The 19,231-nt window shown below is 42.5% G+C and overlaps 1 protein-coding gene across 8 annotated transcripts in view; it reads left to right on the top strand.

Moving 5' to 3' along the window:
• The window catches only part of LOC115595455 (muscleblind-like protein 1), a 162,814-nt gene that overhangs the window by 75,751 nt on the left and 67,832 nt on the right, over positions 1-19,231 (top strand). For 6 of the 8 annotated variants that reach the window (XM_030440032.1, XM_030440041.1, XM_030440024.1 and 3 more), the window contains exon 2: positions 11,171-11,592. The gene's annotated coding sequence lies outside the window, so the exon portion shown is untranslated. Of the gene's footprint in view, positions 1-11,170; positions 11,593-17,619; positions 17,751-19,231 lie in introns of those variants that run through there. The other 2 variants (XM_030439991.1, XM_030440001.1) reach the window with 2 other exon arrangements.

The following is a 19,231-nucleotide window of genomic DNA, read 5'->3' as shown; positions in this document are numbered from 1 at the left end:
TTGGCAGGTCTGGCTAACAGGGGGCTGGGAGGAAGGAAGACAAGTCCTCCGCTGGCTGGCTTGCTGTTGCTCTGCCTTAGAAGGCTGTGTTTGGGAACAAGGTTTGTTTGCACTGTGGGGCTAACGGACCATTCAGAGACGGCTGCATGTAGACCCTTGTCCTGTCCTTGATCTATCTATCTATCTATCTATCTATCTATCTATCTATCTATCTATCTATCTATCTATCTATCTATCCGTCCATCCGTCACATTTAACACATTTACATACAAATGTTTGTCTGCGCTGTGTGTAAATGAATAATTCAGGGAACAAAGCGGCACATTCCAAACATCCAAACACACCAGACCGCCGCGGTGAATTCCAAATCTGAAATATTATGTTAACATTATGTTAACGTTGTTTACTTGTCCAGATACACACAAAGACTCGCCTGAATGCTCGTGAATATGTTTTTCATAATTTTTCATAATTTTGCTCTGTGAAGCATAAATGTGTGTAAGCAGCACACACCGTCACAGATTTATAGCTATAGTGGTTCATAAAGTCAGGAGTGAAGGTAATCTTATTTTTTTTGTCAAGTCTGTAATTGTACTCATACTTAAGTATACATTACATCAAGTAATCAACAAAGTTACTCTGAACTCTTGGAGTACAATTTGAATTGATAATTGGGAATAATTTAGACAACATTTGCAGAAACAGAAACCCCTTTGATTGAATGCCTGCTATTGATAATGCATTAAACATCAATGGATAAAAAGTAACTAATACTCTGAAAAATACTTTGTAGTTTTATTAGATAATTATTTTGATACCAGCAGTTTTATTTGTAATTCCAGTATTTTAACTGCACTCAGACTTTACTCCTATTTCTACGGCTGTTTCTAGTTACTGTAAGTTACAAATGAATAAGAAATCACATCTGTAAAACAAAGAGGATTCTTCAAGTTAATCAGCTCTTGTTTCACATTTGGTTCTTCATTTCCTGAACACATGGTCGGCCTGGGTAGTAACGACAGCACGGTCCTCGCACAGTTTACAGATACGCCAACACTGAATGGAAAACAAACCCTTCGATTTACAGAAAGACGAAGCTGCACATTGAATTTCTACTGTAACACTAGAACAATTCACCCTAAATGAGGCATTATGCAGCACTGATTAGCTTGGGTACAACGCTGTAGGCCTTCCAATAAGAAATCAATGCTGTGATCACGTTGTTATTACCCGCACTGTAGGGTAATTATCTGATATGTTTCTGTTATCGTACTTGGTTGACACTGTGTATTTAAATCTCACTCCCTCCAGAGACATCTTATGCTCATGTTGTCTCTCAAAGTTTTGCTTGTATTTTCTCTACAAACCTCTCCACTTCACACACTTACACCCAGCTGACTGATAAAATAGGTTAAACAATGTTTTTGCGTTTATCTCTGGATAACCCTCCTCATCCTGTCTGCTGCTGTCTTTTCCACTAGCCACCCACCAAACACTGTCAGCTGTAGCTGCGGTGGCTCTGTGATAATATCGGAAATACACAGCACGTCTTTATCCTCTTTATTTAATGTTTGTTTTTCATTTACTTTAATCAATAATGAGCCGAGTAACGTGCATGGATTTCCTAAGGCAGTATGGGTAGTGTAGTCCCCCCAGAGTGTCTGTCTCAGTGTAGGTCTGAGCCGTGTGCTCCCTGTCGGGGGTACTAAGGGGATTGGATATGCTCTGCTAATGCTATTAGTGCTGCAGCTGGGGATTACTGTCTCAAAAGGAAAGGGGAAAAGGGCGTGAAAAGTGAAAAATCATTGCGTTGGGGGAGTGTGTGTGTGACAGAGATTTGCATGTTTGTACATGTATTTGAGAGAAAAAAGAGAGAGAGATTAAAAAAGGGATATTCATGCAGACTATTACGCACCAACAAAAAATACTTAGTCACTGGCTCTAATGCAAAGTGTTGTGTGAGCTGTTTTTTAATTTCATTTGGCTGTTACAGTCCTCCTGGGATTTGAGTTAATTAGTCTATTAAGCTGGCCGGCACCTCTTAGAAACAGACTTATTTTTAGCTAAAGGGAAGATATATGTCGTGATTATTATTTTTTCAAGAAGGCCAAAGTTGAAATCTGATACAGAAGCCGAGGGCTGATCCGCGTGGCCTGTCTGGAAAGAATTGGTACTTTTTATGGTTTGGCAACCCGGCACAGTGTCAGACTGCAATGTATTTATGCACCACTGTTGTAAATATGGACAGCTGTACACATGCATTTGTTGTGATTGCATTGCTTATGATCTACAACCAGCAAGTGGACGACTTTGTGAACACAGCCAAACCTCGAGCAAGTGCAGCAACACAAGCCATAACTTAACAAGCCAGCTAAATACTGACCAGTCCAACAGCAAGAAGTCCACGTCCACGTCTGTCTTGCAGCGTTTTATTCCTCGAAGCCCTTGCCAATGAGTAAAGTCAGTCCAAGATTTACTCTTGACGAGTCTTTTGCTCGGTCAGTCTCCTTTTCCCCTCGTAGCTTTCTCCATCAACGGTCTCTTTAGTCTCTTTGCCTCTTTTAGGATGTAGGTATGTAGGTAGAGGCTGCTGAGCCCAGCTCTCCAGTCCACTTGCCTGGTTCAGAAATAAAATCAGAATCAGAGATACTTTATTGATCCCCAAGGGGGAAATTGTGTTCCACTTCTGGTGTTCTCTAAGACGCCAACCCATGTTGGCATTCAGCGCTCAAAGACCTAAAACCTCACTCCCTCGGCAGACCAAAGCTCCTGTGCTAGTTGTGTAAATCCGAACACTCTGGTGTGGGCTGAAATCAGCAAGCTGTGTGGCTAACTGAGCTAACTAGCTAATGGCAGCTACAAATAGCAGCCATTACTGGTTATTTTTAACAACAACTAAAGCTTCCTGTCCATCAGAAAACTCTGTAAATCACTGAGACTTGAGTCAGAGCACCAACGTCTTTGCGGACATGGTTGGCAGTGTGCGATGTAGTGCAATAAAGCGTTACAGTACTTTTTTACAGGAAATCGTTATCTGCTTACCCAAGAACAGGCGTCGCATAGGAATGAATGAGGCACCATTCTCACTATTACAAGTCAGTGTACCATAACATTGTTTTGAAGTCGTTACTTTCAGGTTAAATAATTGCATCAAATATTGGGTGACATGTCAACAAAGCAAAATCAAAGTTAAATAATTTTTAAAAGTTTTCAGTGGGAAGCTTCCTCTTTTAACATTTCCACCTGTGCTACAGCTTACTCCTTTTCCTGTCAGTGTCAGTGATCTTAAAGAGCTCAGAGGATATCTTTGTATTCAATAGCAGGCATACTGTACCGCGTGTACATTCCTCGATATCAATAAAGACGAAAAATGAGAATCATTCCCACCTATAAAAAGGAACACCATCCAACACGCAGAATATCCAAACCCTGACAGCGAAACAGAGGTTCAGAAGGTCAGCATCTTGTTTTTCTTACAGAAAAAGTAGTGTCTTTCTCAGAGGCTGCCTCCTGAAGGTAGCTATATACAGTATATATATCCATTGTAGAAGAACACATGAGAGACAAGCAGGGGATTACAGTCTTTGTGGTGCGCAGATTGGATGTGATCTGCTCTGCCACGAGGGTTTCCCTACAGCTGGCCTTCTGGGTTGATCTGCTCTGTGAATTGCATCTATAACCAGCTGCTGCGCCTTCAGGGAAAGACATTCAGACTTTGAATGAAGCAATAAGAAACCAAGAAGAAGTGTTCTAAATCATTTAATACCAGTGTGCCTCACCCAGTGAAAATGCATGGCTTCATTGATATGTAGAGTGTGGAGGACTCACACTCAGCACAGGCAGTGTTATTTCACAAGGTATTTGTTTGTCCAATCAAACAGAAAATCTCAATTTCATAGTGCCTGGGGGCTGCTGCAGGTGATTTTGTGAGGTTTTTCGACCTTCGCAGCAAAAGTAACAGTTTGATATCCCCAGCCAAATTACAGCACACGGTACAAGTACACACTGCAGACGTGGGTCATGTACACTCAGAATGTGTTTAAGTGTGTTATTATCGTCTGAGCTTCAAAGTCTGGCTTGGGAAGCTAGTGATCCAGTGATGTTGCATAATGTTCCTCTGATAGTTTTGTTCATGCATCTCTAATCAGCTATTAATCTCCACATAAACATGGTGCAATGGAGTGTTTCTCATGCATTAATAAGCTTCCATAAATAGTCTGAGAAAAGGATGTCTATCTCCACAGCCGAAGCATTTCTGTTCTGTGTCAAAATGACCAAAAACCGAGCGTAAAGCCAACGCTGTTTTTCCACTGTTATCCTTCGGCCTTCTGCCACTCTGTTTTAGCATCTGTTCTCTTTCTCCAACACGCTCCCTCATAATCATTATCTCCACGTATCTTTTTCCCTTTTTCTCACACATTTACACGTCTTTCTGCTCGCTGCAATGAGCCTAGAGATTGTCCTTATGAATATTTACCAACAGTAAGTTACCAAGGGCGATATGCTGAGATTTGTTCACCCCCACCCTGTTTCATGTGTATGCATGCTTATGTCTGCAGGCTTCAGACTCTGTGTGTGTGTGTGTGTGTGTTATTTCTCAGCACTCTGACTCTCCTCTAGGCAGGGTCAGGTGTTTGGATCAAACCCCAGAGTAACCTATGTTATCAGAAATGTCAACATCTCTCCCACGTACGGAGCCTGACCCACTGTAGATTCATATGCAAAGTGTTCGAGCTCATTTCATTATCTGTATTCATGGGATTCTGAACGAGAAATTGAACTCTCTCTATGCACAGTACAAGCCCTTTTCTCTGCATCGTTAGGTAACCGTCTGTACCTATAGCATACACTCTGGTTTGGCTGTAAGCATACAGTATGTGTTGCATTATGCACCCCTGCAAGACACTGCTACAAAACAGACAAGGTTGCAGCTACATTGCACCATTCTCCTCTGAGTGGCGTTAACAAGGATTTTTTTTTTTCTCTCCAACACTTTTCAACACTTCACATTATTGTCCCAACAATAGAGTGGCATTCATCTGTGGAGCTCAGTCAGGGGCAGAAGTGTTGAACTGGTTGTCAAGCTGACAGCCAGAGGACAGAAAGCATATTTGATTGAAGGGTTTATAACTGGAATAAATGGGTGTAATATGATGTCTACTGAATGCTCAATTCTAATTGTACAGTTAACAAATTTAAATGTAGAGCCTTTTTGGCACATTGCCGTTTGGTTACCCTGTGTGTACTTCAGTGGATCAAGGCTCCCCTCCAGGTTGAGAGCCCACTTTTTCAGACAACCCAATTGCCAGAATGAATGTTGGCATTGTACATTTCAGCAAAACATAGATATGTCAAAACTTTTGGTTCCTTTTTGTCTATACTTCCAATTTACAATGTGACAATGCTGAGCTTATGGTCTGGTTAGGTTTTCAAAAACCACTTGATTAGGGTCGGGAAAAGCTCATGTTTTGTTGGTTGAAAAGTGTTCTCGAACAGTGCTCTCTTGGCAGCCTTCTCACCTTGCAATCATGTCAGCACCATTACCTTCTGAAAACAAAGTCAGCTAAAATATATGTAGTCAGAATATAGTACGACATTTACTGTAGAAATGTTGATGTGATACACATTTATAAATGTAACATATTTAATATTATCATAAAAGTTTAACGCCACCATTTTAGTCTGGTGACCGGGCCGTTTCAGACTATACCTGGAACCACCTTATTACGTCTTAACATCTAATAAGCATTAGTATTGTAGCACTAAACACTGTTTGTTTAGGATATCCAATTCTTATTTCTAAGGACATTTATTGTACTTATTGTAATTTGCATTGGATACAAGCACTAGCCAAATGAATGTAACATTCATGTCGCTCCAAAAACAAAGGGTGTAGCACCAGAGTTCCTGACAACTGCTGCACCCTGCTAGCCGTCCTTGGTTGTAGCTAGCCAGTGATGCTCAGTTTGAAAATAGGGGATACAGTACAGAGGTGATTTACAGCGGCTGTGACCAGGAATATTAGTATGGAGCAGAAAGCACGGCAGGCAGGGACAAGAGAGGTGTGCAACGGGATGATAAACACAGCAAGTTATATCAGCATCAGCATTTTGCAAAAAACAGTGTCTTGAGTCAGAGTACTTTCACCACAAACCTGTGTGTGTCAGTTAAAATTTTTGAATGTTGTCAACTAAAATTCTGACCACATCTTACCCTTCTGGGAACTATGTTTTTAAAGAACTCATTTAAATCTTTTGTATGTATTGTTCATTTGGGAGGGGTTACTGCTTCACTCTTTGTTGATCAGCATGTTCTGACTCTTGCCAAACTCTTGAGAGCTGCTGCTGTTTGCTTCTGGGACTTACAGAAGCTCTACTTGGCATTTCACTGGTGTTGTGCGGCGGGAGTCTCTCAGCCGCAGACGCCAACAACTTTTAATTTAGGGGTGACAACAACATTTTGGCATTCATGCCGTAGCAGCAACCAGATTACTGGATTCTTGTTTGTGCAAGCCTCTCTTTAAATGGTTATGGCATACTTATTGGCTGCTGCATGGATTAAGCCAAATTACATGTTTTATTAATATCTGTCCACATACCATGAACAAAGCGGTGATGTAACCTTGATCAGGGCATAGCAGTATGCATTACTAATATTACTTTGCAATGGTCTGTTCAGATGACACAGAGGGGATGCATGTGAAGGAATATTAGAAAGAATTCAACACTGCCATGCTTGCCCATTCTGTTTGGTGTGAGACCCTCTCTGCGGGAACAGACTGATTATAACAGAGACAGACATCGAACCTCTCACCCATCCCCACCCTGTCTCTCCGATGGAGCTGAGGGAAGATGTGTTTAAAAATAAATGAGTAAATATTATTTTGCTGTCAGATGCAGATGCATTCGAAAAGTCTGTTCAGACATACACCAGCCACTGGAAGTCTGGCCTTTAACATTGCTAGTCCTGCTTTTCGCAGATTAAACGAAGGATCCCAGGTTTGACACACATGTATGCTGTTTAGGAGATCAATGTTAAACACTTGTGATGTAGTACCCTGCTTGCATCATCAAGCAGAGCCTTGAGAAATAAGCCAAGTGAGAAAATGGGAAATTCCTCAACTGAAGCGTTTTTCAGACTTTTCAGAATACCTATCTGCTTATGTGAGATCATGAAAACTAATGACAGCAGAGCAGTCCCTTTGCTTACCATCTCATACTGTACAGTACTTATCTTACGATTCCAATAGTCTTTGCATCCCCTAATAGCTGGATTATAATAAAAAATTTTACAAATCCAAAACGCATTTTCTAAAAAGATGTATTCACATTATGCCTCAAAACTTTTCTGTCTTGCCTCCATAATTGTGGATGCTGGGGATAAGCATGCAGTAGTAAATTCATAAACACACTGTGCCCAAAGTTATTGAACCATGACCCCATGACCCCAAGCTGCTCTGTCCTTTGCAAGCAGAGCCAATGGCTAAAGGCTAGTGGTTGCACTGATAATAAAGATGGGGGATAAATTATTTAAGAGTGCTTCGGAAATTACCTGTATAATAATAAATTAAAGAAGAAGAGAGACAAAACCAAAACGTTTTTATTGGGCAGCATGACAGCATCACGTTGTGTCGCATGGTGGAGCGCGGTTCGGCACAGCTCGGCTTCTTTCGTCTCGTCCTGGGTACTTCTCTCCATTCATTTGGCCAGTGCAGCTCGTGCCTCCTTAATATAGGCAGGATTCAAAGTTTTTGTCACAGTGATACCAGGTGTAATTACATTGACATCATCGTCTCCACACGTCATTTTCTGTTGAGAACATTTCATCTGCCACCAAACATAGGTGACCAGACAGTTGAAACAGAGGTGACTAGGGTGTGGTCGAGAATAATAAGTGCGGCCCCAATTTGCTGTCACACTGGTGATGATTCAAGTTATGATTCACTCTGACCAATCAATGGTCTGCAGGTTTTTGACTCCACAGGTTATTATCAGCTCAGTTTGCTTGGAACCTCAAAAGAGATAATACCCAAAAAATATACCATGCTACTAGGTACTATCCACAACTGAAGCCAATTAAAAGCCGAAAGGGGACACTTCCAAATGGGTTAGGTTGAGCCGAGCTTTGCCATATAAAGAAAATATGGCATTATTTTTGCTCTATACTGATGTAAGTACTGCTTTCGGTGTTAAAGGTCCATATTATGCTCATTTTCATGTCAATACTTTTGTTTTTAAGGTCTACTATATATGGTAACATGCTTTAATGTTCAAAAAAACGTATGTTTTTATTTTAGTTTAGTTGTACCATACTCTCTTTAAGCCCCCCCCCACCTCAAAAATCCCAGTCTACTCTGATTGGTTAGCTCCTACAGGACTGAGGAAGCACCATTCACCGTATTTGAGCATCACCTTCACTGCTGCCGTGCTGGGGGGATTGCAGAGGGTGGTGACTGTATAGTTGTGACATCACAACCTTAAGGAAATCCGGACGGCTCGTTTGAAGGCAGTTACTGAATACAGGTTGGATACATTTCACTGTCGTTTAAGCATTTTAATAATTTAGAGATCAGGCTCTGTAATCAGACCAGATTGATGTGATAACATTTGCAAATATTTGCATATAAATATTTACCAACAGGCTAGTTACTCGCCTAGATTTTGTGATATAATGTGAATATGACTCAAGACTTACACTCTTGTAGCATACACACACACAATCCAGAATGTAGGACTACACATTACAAAGAGACAAAATACCTGCAATAAAGGAATGGTCCAAAAAAATCCAAACCCAGGTGAACAGAAGTCTGAGGGTTGTAATAATTACAGCAGCAGTTCCACCACCATCATTATGCAGAAACCTAATCAATGGTCATTACGCTTAAGGGGGGGCTGCGATGTTGTTAATGAATAGTTCCAATGAGCAGTGAGCTTTGTGTGTATGTATGTGTGCCAGTGGTTAGTGTTAATGTCTCTAATGAATAGATGTGGCACACGCAGCCTGTGGACACCTGCTGCCGCCATTAGTCCCAAAGAGCAGACTAATCACCCCGGCTTTCAAATTTGAGCAGGTTATTCAGTGTCCCTCAAACTTGAGGACCCTTCATTACACAGAGCATGAGTGTTTGGGGATAATGCCGCCTTATTCAGATATAATCTCCTTCGAGAGGCAGTGGCACATTCTTTGCAGACCTTAAGAATAAACTGGAGCAGCTATGAAATGGCAACCTGCATTGACAAAGAGGCGCACGTGTCCTTGCACATTCACACTTGTTACCATCTGTTGCCTCCCACCTCGTCTATACCTTACTCTGCTTCCTTTCCATTCCTTTGCCAGGCTCGCTGATGAAATCATCCTCCCAAGAATTTCAACAATCAATGCGCAGTGAATCCCAGTTCCTACCTGTTCCCATGGCTACCAGAAAGACAGAGAACTGAACTGTGGGAGATGTAGTTTTTTTTTTCTTTACCGGTCTGACTTTACTGGTTCTTGTGGTATCGCTCATCCTTCATTTAATTTCATTTTTATTTATCAAAACCTCACAAAAACACATTGACAGGGTCACATCATTTACAAAGGTGACAAGGCACAGGCACACGATTAGCAAACAGAGAAAGAAGGAAGCTGAAAGGTACACAACAAAAAATCATGAAACAAGGCGGTGAATGACTAAAATCATCACAGAAAACTAATTAACAGCTGAAATCATCAAAGAAACTAAGAGGTAAACAATTGAAATCATCGAAGAAACAAAGAAGTAAACAAGTGAAATCACTGAAGAATTAAGGAGGTAAAAAACTAGAAACATCAAAGAAATAAGGACATAAACAACTGAAATTATCTAAGAAACTAGGATGTAAACAAGTGAAATCATCAAAGAAACTAGGATGTAAACAGCTGAAATCATTAAAGAAACTAAGAGGTAAACAACTGAAGTCATCAAAGAAACAAGGACGTAAACAACTGAAATCATTAAAGAAACTAGGAGGTAAACAACTGAAATCATCAAAGAAACAAGGACGTAAACAACTGAAATTTCAAAGGAAACTAGGAGATAGCAATAAAAGGTAAAATGCATGTTGAGTTAAAATCAACAATGTTAAAAAGATAAAGGTGTATGAACTGACAATTAGACAAATGAATAAAACAATAAGAACAGTACTCAATAAAAGTAGTAATTCAACCCTGGATTTTAGAAACCATCAGGAGATGGTCGTGCAATGGACATGTAGAGAAGATTCTTGTTGGGTGGTTTTGGGAGCAAGATTGGGTGTTGCGCGACCAAGACACAGAGGAAGAGAGAGGGATGACAGCTGCGGGAGATGTTGAAAGATTGAGCATCAGGGGTTACCAGTGCCATGGTTGCGCTGCAGGACTCAGCTGTGAGCTGCTGATTTACAGGCCCTGAAGGACAGCCACCCACTCTGCAGCCATGAAAGACAGTGGAGAGGAGGTCTCGTCTCCTTTTTTACCTCACCATTATTCTGTCTCCTTTACAGCTCTTATCTGGTCTCTCTTTGTCCCTCTGTCCATTTTCTTCCTCCATTTCTTGATCTGGTTATCATTTTGAATCAGCCCACTCTGTAACTGTTAAAACCAACCTCCAGCAAGGTGAACAATGATGAGAAATTGAAATAATTACACCTGAGGGCACAGTCAGTCAGTCTCTCTGTGAATTTATCTGCCTCCACACACAACCCATTTATTTGATTGGTCAGTCCGGCTGTACTTCCCTTGTTGGTAATGTGACTGAGATGTGTGTTATCAAAAGGCTGCAGGCCTCGGTGCACTGGCAGAAGCAATGGAGAGAAGGAAAGAAACCACAAACAGGAACTATAGCCTGCTTCCAGGAACCACCACATCAACCCACACATGCACACACACACACGCGCACACACACACACACACACACACACACACACACACACACACACACACACACACACACACTCTGTATCTGAGCCTGTCTCTACACACCACCCTCTCTTTATCTCAGTAGGCAGAAGCAACAGTTAGTGATCACGTGACCACAAGAGTCTTTCCTCTTAGCTGTTAGCTGGTTAGCTCAGGCTCAAAGTAAATATTAAATAGAGGAAATGGAGGTTGAGTAGAATGAGTGCAGTTTGTGAAATGTTTTTTTTTTCCACTCTTTTCACTATTTAAACAGAGAACACTGGTGGACAGCAGACAGAGCTACAAGAGCAAGAAAGAGAAGGGAAGGAGGGGAGGGGATGCTGTTGCCGGGGCAACCGGAGCCGCGGCAGTTGTCATCATGAGGCTTCTTCTGCATTGTGTGTATGCGTGTGTAAGGACACAGCGTGTGTGTGTGTGTGTGTGTGAGTTCACCCTCCTCTCTCCAGACAGGAGGCGAGGACATCCCCCTCTAACACTGTGCCAACGGAGAGAGGAAGAGAGAGAGAGAGAGAAGCAGAGAGAGAGAGAGAGACTGAAACCCCATAATGCACTGCACGCTGCAGGGCTGAAGTCGTGCAGATTCATCAGTTCCTGTTCGGAGGGATTGTGTGTGAACACACACACCTCATACACCCAGACCGAGTGCGAGAGAGACAAACACGGACGACCAGGCAGGTAAGACGGCTTTTCTCTGACCGTGTGGACAGCCACTGGGTTTACAGCATGATGTGTTGCTGCCTCTTGAGAGGAGGAGCGGGGAGAGTTGCTCTAAAGAGATGACAGGGTGTCATTAATATTTGACATGTTATGATTCCGACAACTTCCTTGCCTGTTGCTGGTGATGCTGCTGTTGTATTTTTTTTCCTTCTTTTTCTTCTTACTTGGAAAGTAAGAAGTGTGGGGGATTTTTAAGGGTATTTCCTGAAGAGATTAGAAATGGCTGATAAGCAAGTGAAATATCTGTTAGTTTATGCCTGCCGCTGGCTTTGTTCTTTCTTTTTGCATGTTTTTTTTTTTGCTTCCAGCTTGCAGATACGGTTCAACTGTAGCTAATTTGAATATTCTGGGAAGGTTTGGCAAGCAGCAGAGCTGGTGCACACTGTAACTTTCAGGAGAGAGCACAGTAATGTTATTGTCATTCTGAAAAGCCTGTTTACCTTTTTCAGTACATTAGGTATGGGTCCAGAATATCTATGTTATAGAATAGTTAGAGATTATAACAGGAATTTAGGAAGTTTGATTTTTGTCTGATTTCCAAAACTGTTGTGAAACAAATTTTGCGATTTAAAATATAAGCCAGTCAAAAATCTCATGACAGTGATGCATTTTAAGTGACACTTTCATGACGACGATCACTGATGAGGATTAAACTTCCGAAAGCTCTTTGTAATTAAAATGTAATATAGTGAGATGTTTGTCCCATGAGATTTTAACTACTTAAATAACCCAAGCTTGTTTTTGTGTCTGGAAGTGACGTAAGTGTGAGCTGATTGACGCGTAAAAAAAAAAACTTGGCTTTCTCCATTCCGGGGTCATTTTGTGGTTTAACGGCCACCGAGGCTTGTGACCATATCTGTTGCACCAGAGACACAGACGAGCTGGAGAGCACGATTGCAGCAGCTCAGGGCAGGGACTCTTAAACTTTCCTGCCCTCGGACTTGAATGGGAAATTTCACTCCTTCGCCCTGGGACCTCATTGTGAAATGGTGTTTCAACGCTGTCATGTGGAGACACAACAGAAGGTCAAAATGAGTGCATAGACTGAGAGTCTTAAGTTAAACCTTTATTCCAAATGGACATGATTTAAATGTCAGTGACAGAGATCCCCAAGGAAAATAAAAATAACTGAATAACACGGGTTGCATTATCTTTAAATTACACAGCGCGGGGTAATTTTATTTATAGTACCCTTAAAGTCTCACAGGAGCTTTGAGCCTGTTTAACTTGTGTGTCTTGCACCATCTGACAGGGTCTATTATGTGGATGTGGGAAGTTGTTTATGCAGAGAGCCCTGTAACAGACTATGCAAAGAGCTCTTTTTGCGGCTCGGGATATAAAATGCAAAAAAGCCATAATGCAGATCAGACCAAAAAAATAAAAATTCTTTTGAATATTCAGTTTGTCTCCATTTAGCTCTGACAGAGCACAGCTTCTGTCTGTACTTCCCCTGCAGAAATCCACCTGTCAAAACTCAAAATGGAGAAGCACCTCTTTTTTTTTATTATGGTGCCCATCATCAAACCCCCTCTCCTTCACTATCTGTGTGTGTCGCCTAATAGAATTATCTACCAGACACCTATGTGACAGTAGCATCTATATCTCTGCCCACACGCGGTAATAATTCAGCGTTGGTGTTCGGGAGGGCTTGAAGCCGCCTGTTGGAGGTATATACATGTATGTATAATGCAGTCCTCTGGGTATATATGGTGTTCTTGAAAGTGTGTTTTTAGATACAGCTGAGGGATTCTGTGAGTAAGAGAAGGAAGGAAAAGCAGAAGGATATATGTCTGTCTTTGGTTATAAGCAGAAGAGGAGGTCACACCACAGTTATTTCAGTGGTGAGTTTCTGTATTTGGAGGTTTTTGAACAATGCTAATTCCCATATATCCAACCGCTGCTCTGTTGTAGATCTCTGTGTTGACCGACTCAAACATTTTATCCCCCCTTGGAGCCCCAGAATGTGTTGGTACCAGAGCTCAGAGCTGTTCAGTCGAGGCAGAAGAAGAAGAAGAAGAAAGACACAGAGGTTCTGCAAGGTCGTGTGGTTTCAACATCCAGAAATAGCTCCTGTTGTTTGAAGATCATCTGTTTAATGATTTGACCTTAGATACTCAACAACAGAGCAGAGGTCTGTTCTGAATGCTGAAAACCTCTCGGAGTCACTCCGGGTCGCCCTGCTGGATTTTCCATTTGGTAAGATCCTTGAGGTTCTCCAGTAGATATTCTTTTGCTCTCGGTCCAGCTCTGGCTTTGCTTAGCAGCGTGGATCAAAGATGATATATGGATCTAGATCTCCTCCAACTTTAGCTCCTCCTGTCTTTGTTCTCCTTCCCCATTTTTTTTGTTCTCCCCTCACTCCTGTCTTTAATGATCTGGAACACAAGGGACACATGTTCATATATCCGTGGCCCCGTTTTGATGATCGGAACGAGGGAGGATGTGAGGGACACTGGCTCAAGTGGGAAAGCGGCGCCTCGAAAGTCCTTTTAATTCTCTGCCGCGTACACAGACATCAGCAGAGCAGTGAGCAGGAACCTTAGTGTGCATTAAATTATCTGCGATTGCAGCAATTATCTGCAAGTCCAGAGCCTCTCACTGTGCCTTGTCTCTTCATCACTGCGTCTTTCCCTCTGGACTAGAAGCCCGCCGGTGGAAAGTACATATGCTCAAGCACTGTACTCAGGCGTGATTCTGAAGTACTTGTTATTTCCATTTTATACTACTGGTATAAGCACTTCTGCTTGACTATGTCTCGGGGGAACAGGCCCTTTGCAGATTCATATTTTAAAACAATGAGCATTTAAAATAGAAGGCCCTGTTGTACAATAAATTAAAACTGTATATCTAATCTTGCTTGAATTCGCTCAATTACGGCCAGCTGCAACATCAGAATGCTGCAAATATGTTACTGCAAAAATAATATAGTAGGCCACATTGCCTCCGTTGTCTGTACCTTTTGCTGTACTCAGTACTTCTATACTAATGCCACTAATGAATTCTTTCCAAAGTGCCACCTTTAGAAAAAACGTGTGAACTTGGTTACAAGATGGAAGTGGTGTGCACAATATGCGTATTGTTCAAGTGGTTTAGTGGGACAAGTGCACCCAAAGATGAAAATTCATGATCTACTCACCCCCCAGTGCCGATGGAGAGGCAGGTGAAGTTTTGTAGTCCACAAAACATTTCTGAAGCTTCACGGTGAAAGAGTGTTGCAGTGTTCCCCAAACAACTAAAGTAGCTACAACTCAAATGGCTCCATCCAGCTCATCGGACAAGTGGTATGGAGCCATATTTTGCTTTTTTCTCTGGCTGTTTTTTAGGTTTTCAAACATTTTTTTAACTGTTTCCATTAGTTGGAATGAAAGAATTATAGGAAACACCAAGACGAGCAATTTTGATGAGTGAAATTTGAGGGGCAGACAGACAAAGTTTGTTGCCTGCTGGTGAACATAATGGCACATTTGGCAGCTGAAGAGACTGATATTTTTTCTGAGGGGTTGGTGGACACCAAATCAGATGTAAAAGGAGAGTAAAAATTGGACTTTTAATTCGCCAGGTCTGCTGGATGTGTAAATTGGCAACTAAGTTCACCATAACAACTTTATAGGGTGATAACGTGTCGATGTTATGTTTGCAGCTTGTTTTTGCTGCTGCCAAGTAGCCCCAAAAAATACATCTGTAAATAGAAAGTGCACTGTGCTGGAAGTATGTTTTCTACTTTTTTACTTAATTATGTAAAGTATAATTTAGAATTTTTTCAAAATGTACAATTACAGGTTGTAATAGAGTATTTCCACATTGCGATATTGCTAGTTTTGCATCGGTAAAATATCTTTTACTGCTAGTACAGTAGTAGAAGATGTTGTGTGCCTTATGTTTGAAAGCTGTTGAGCTATTGGAGTGTCCATGAGCAAGAAAATCTGTAGCTGACCTTCGGCGTGTGCTCTGAGTGAGGCAAAAGAAAACAGATATTTCCTGACAGAGCATAAATCAGAGGAAGCAGTTTTTCCAGAGAAAAACGCTCTCGCGTCCTTTTTTTTTTGGACTCCATCTGCGTTCTGGATGATCACAATACAACATGCCTGGAGACACTTGGAGATGCTGCATCGTGTCCCCGAGTCAGTGTCATCCCTGGAAAAATACAACTGCAGGACCTTTTTTGGGAATGTGTCGGTGACTCGCCAGCTCTAAAATCAAAATTCCATATTCCCGGTGTCTGTAGTGCGTCGCTTTGACTCTATGAACGGATTGATAAATATTTATAGAAGCTGGAGCTAAACATTAACACTTAGAGCAGCACAGATCCATCATAGGTGCTTTTGAGGGCAGGCTGCAGGCTGCTGTTCAATCAACACCTTTCCCTTGCACACACACACACACACACACACACACACACACACACACACACACACACACATGCACACACAAGCCAATACAGTGATAAATTCCAAACACCCTGATATATTGCGGCCACAAGTCAGTGATGTGGCTCTGAGTCACTTGGTTACACCCACCCGACACACACACACACACACACACACACATACACACACACACACCTCCACGAAAAACACATAACGCCGTGCACTCACACATGCTCACACAGACACACAAGCACCTGACGTAGTGTTTGATGGAGTTAGACACCATGGCAACAGAGCTGTGACTCTTGCTGTCCTGTGAGTGGACTGAAGCTGTGGAGGAGGGAGTAGAGAGAGAAAGCTACCAGCTAGCACCGCTACTCAAGTGCAGCTATTATTGTTCCCAATCTCCCCGTCTATCTCTCTCTCTGCTTTTTTCCTCCTTCTTCTTTTCTGTCTCCGGCCACAACTGCTCCTCACATGCCGCATTTATTTCTCTTTTTTTGTCTTCAAGTGCAACGCAGCGGCCCGTGAGTTAAAAGGAACTCAACCAGAGGAAGTGGAGGAGAGGTCAGCAGGCATGTATTTTTAACGCCAAAGCAAAAAAAAACAAACCCTGACACATCATCAGAGGGAACGGCGCCTGATTCGATCGGCCCCGCAACTAGACGGCGCTCCGCATGGCGTCTTATTTGTTGACATGTTATTTTTATCTCGCGCTCTCACTCGCTCGCATCTCCCTGTTTCAATCTCACAACAAAATGAACTCCTCCTCTCACTCTCTCTCTCTCTCTCTCTCTCTCTCTTTCACAGACTCTGTTTAACCCTTTTTATTTAAATCTTCTCTCTCTCTTCCTCTCTCTGTTGCTGTCAGTCATGTTTTTATAAAGGCAGCAGGCGCAGATAAGGAGAGCAGTGGGAGGTGGAGGCGGGTGGGGAGGGGTGTGTGTGTGTGTGTGTGTGTGTGTATGTGTGTGTGTGTGTGTGTGTGTATGTGTGTCTGTGTGTGTGTGTCTGTGTGTGTGTGTGTGCAGGTGGACAGGTCTCACAAACAGCATCTGTATGAGATTTACAGCCTGCAGATACAGATGGTGGAGAGAGACTGCGAAAGGGTAGAGAAGAGAAAAAGGGGGGAGAAGGAGGTGTTGGAACAGTGCAGGTGAATTGCATTTTTTGGGGGTTCTCCGGTAGCATTTTCACGGTCTGATTGCCAGCATTTGTTAACATACGCACGTGCACACAAGACGTATGCGTGCACACACACACACACACTCTGTCAGGCAGTGTGAAATTGTGGGAACGTGGCTGTTGACAGTAGAAGTTTGTTAAGTTCCCCCCCCACCGTCCCTCTCCTCTTGTCTCCTCTCCTCCCTCTTTCGCGTTCGATCCAAGCGCGAGCTGTGAAAGGTGAACTCGCAGCCTGCTGTGGATAAATTATGTGTGACATGTTTAGCTGTGCAGCCTTATATGGAGCCTGGCGTATCTGAATACAGTAGGGCTCTGCCAAGTGGGAGAGGAGGGAGAGAGAGAAGGAGCGAAGGGAGTGAAGGACAAGGGAGGGAAAAGGAGGAAGAGGAGGAGGAGGAGGAGGAGGAGGAAGGAAAAGAGGCAGGGGAGGGAGAGAAAATGAAGGAAAGAGGGAGGGGGCTGTGACGGAGGGAGTGAAAGAGAGGAGTGCCGCGAAGCAAGCATGAGGTTTTCACTTTCCGTTCTCCCCTCAGCAGCAGTCAGATGAGTCCGTGCAGAGATACAGTAAGTCCTCGCTGTTTACTGTGTGAGTGTATGTGTGTGTATGTGTGTGTGTGTGTGTGCGTGTGTGTGTGTGTGTGTGTTCATTTGTTTAGACTTAACTTGTCCCTGCGCAACATTCTCTGGCATTTTATTTTTTATTCACCATCTGGATGTTGAGCGTGATGTGTTAATGTGTGTTTGAGTTGAGTTACATTGCATGTTTGCGAGTAGGCGTGTGTGTGTGTGTGTGTGTGTGTGTGTGTGTGTGCATGTGTGTATACATATGCAGATGGCCACCATGCTTGTCTGCTAATGTGTGGCAGTTTGAGGCGGGAGGTTTTTTTTTTTTTTTTTTTAATGTGGAAAAGAGCTGAGTGGACAAAAGACTGGGTAACGTTTGTGTTTAATGTTCCGCAGAGTAGTTAACACACACACACACATGCAAAAAAAACCAAAAAAAAAAACCCTGCACACAGTGACACACATTCCCGTTCCTGGCAGGCTGCACTCTTCTGTCTCTTTGCCTCTTAGACTACATTGAAATCCCTGTTGTTGTGTGACTCCTACTGTTAACACTAAAGCGAAATGTGCACTCACAGCTTATGGATGAATGAATGAATGAATAAATGAAAACACACACACACACGCAGACCCACTCAAAAACACACACATACGAACAACCCTACTGTACACTCCTCCTGTGTAATGACTGGACTACTGGGTGTTTACACTACGGCTGCCCTCAGGAAATGATTACACTCCAGCGTTGCTCAGGCCGCCTGTACCAGTCTGAACCACACTGACACACACACACGCACACACACACTAAAAAATCATCATAGAATTGTGTGTGCTGTACAAAAGTCCAAAAAAGTGGATATAATTTGGGTGTAAAGTAAAGTTTCTGCACCAACCCCCACCAATTAATATACAGTATAATATAATACAATGTAATACACAGCTCTTTGACACATGTACACATTGTGCAGGAAGTTAAAGTTTTATGTAGCTTCTTTTGTCGTTAGTCCATTGCGGTGTTTAAAACTTCACAGAAAAGACAATTAACACAGTTGTTTACCTTAATGAGCAGACTTTTTCAGCTACATACTTAAAGGCAGAATGAGTAGGATTTTCGTTTAAAGAATCCGACTCAGGTGGCGTCCGTATCTGCGGAGACCCTGCCGTCATTTTGTCTGGGTTCGGGATGTTTTAGGCATCAACCTTCGTGCAGTGGGTGTGAAGCCTCCCAGCCAATAGCGGCATGGTAAGCACGTGTCCAAGACGACTGGTCTTCAGGTCACCACGGTGTTAACCCTTCACAACTTTATGTCTTGTAATCAATAATCTTGGAGTTCTTGTGGGGTTGCACACTGCACCACCGATCAGCAACAGGGGGTCGCACGTTATAAAGATCGCACATGCAAACGTGAGGCGGGAATGACGCAGGGCTCATCTGGAACGGAAAAAAACAAGGGAGAAAGTGAAGAGAATATGAGTGACTG

The sequence above is a fragment of the Sparus aurata genome, chromosome 2 (genome assembly GCF_900880675.1).
Source record: "Sparus aurata chromosome 2, fSpaAur1.1, whole genome shotgun sequence".
In the NCBI taxonomy this organism is placed as follows: Eukaryota; Metazoa; Chordata; class Actinopteri; order Spariformes; family Sparidae; genus Sparus; species Sparus aurata.
The sequence above is the reverse complement of the archived record's forward strand: the minus strand, read 5'-3'. Positions and strand labels throughout refer to the sequence as shown.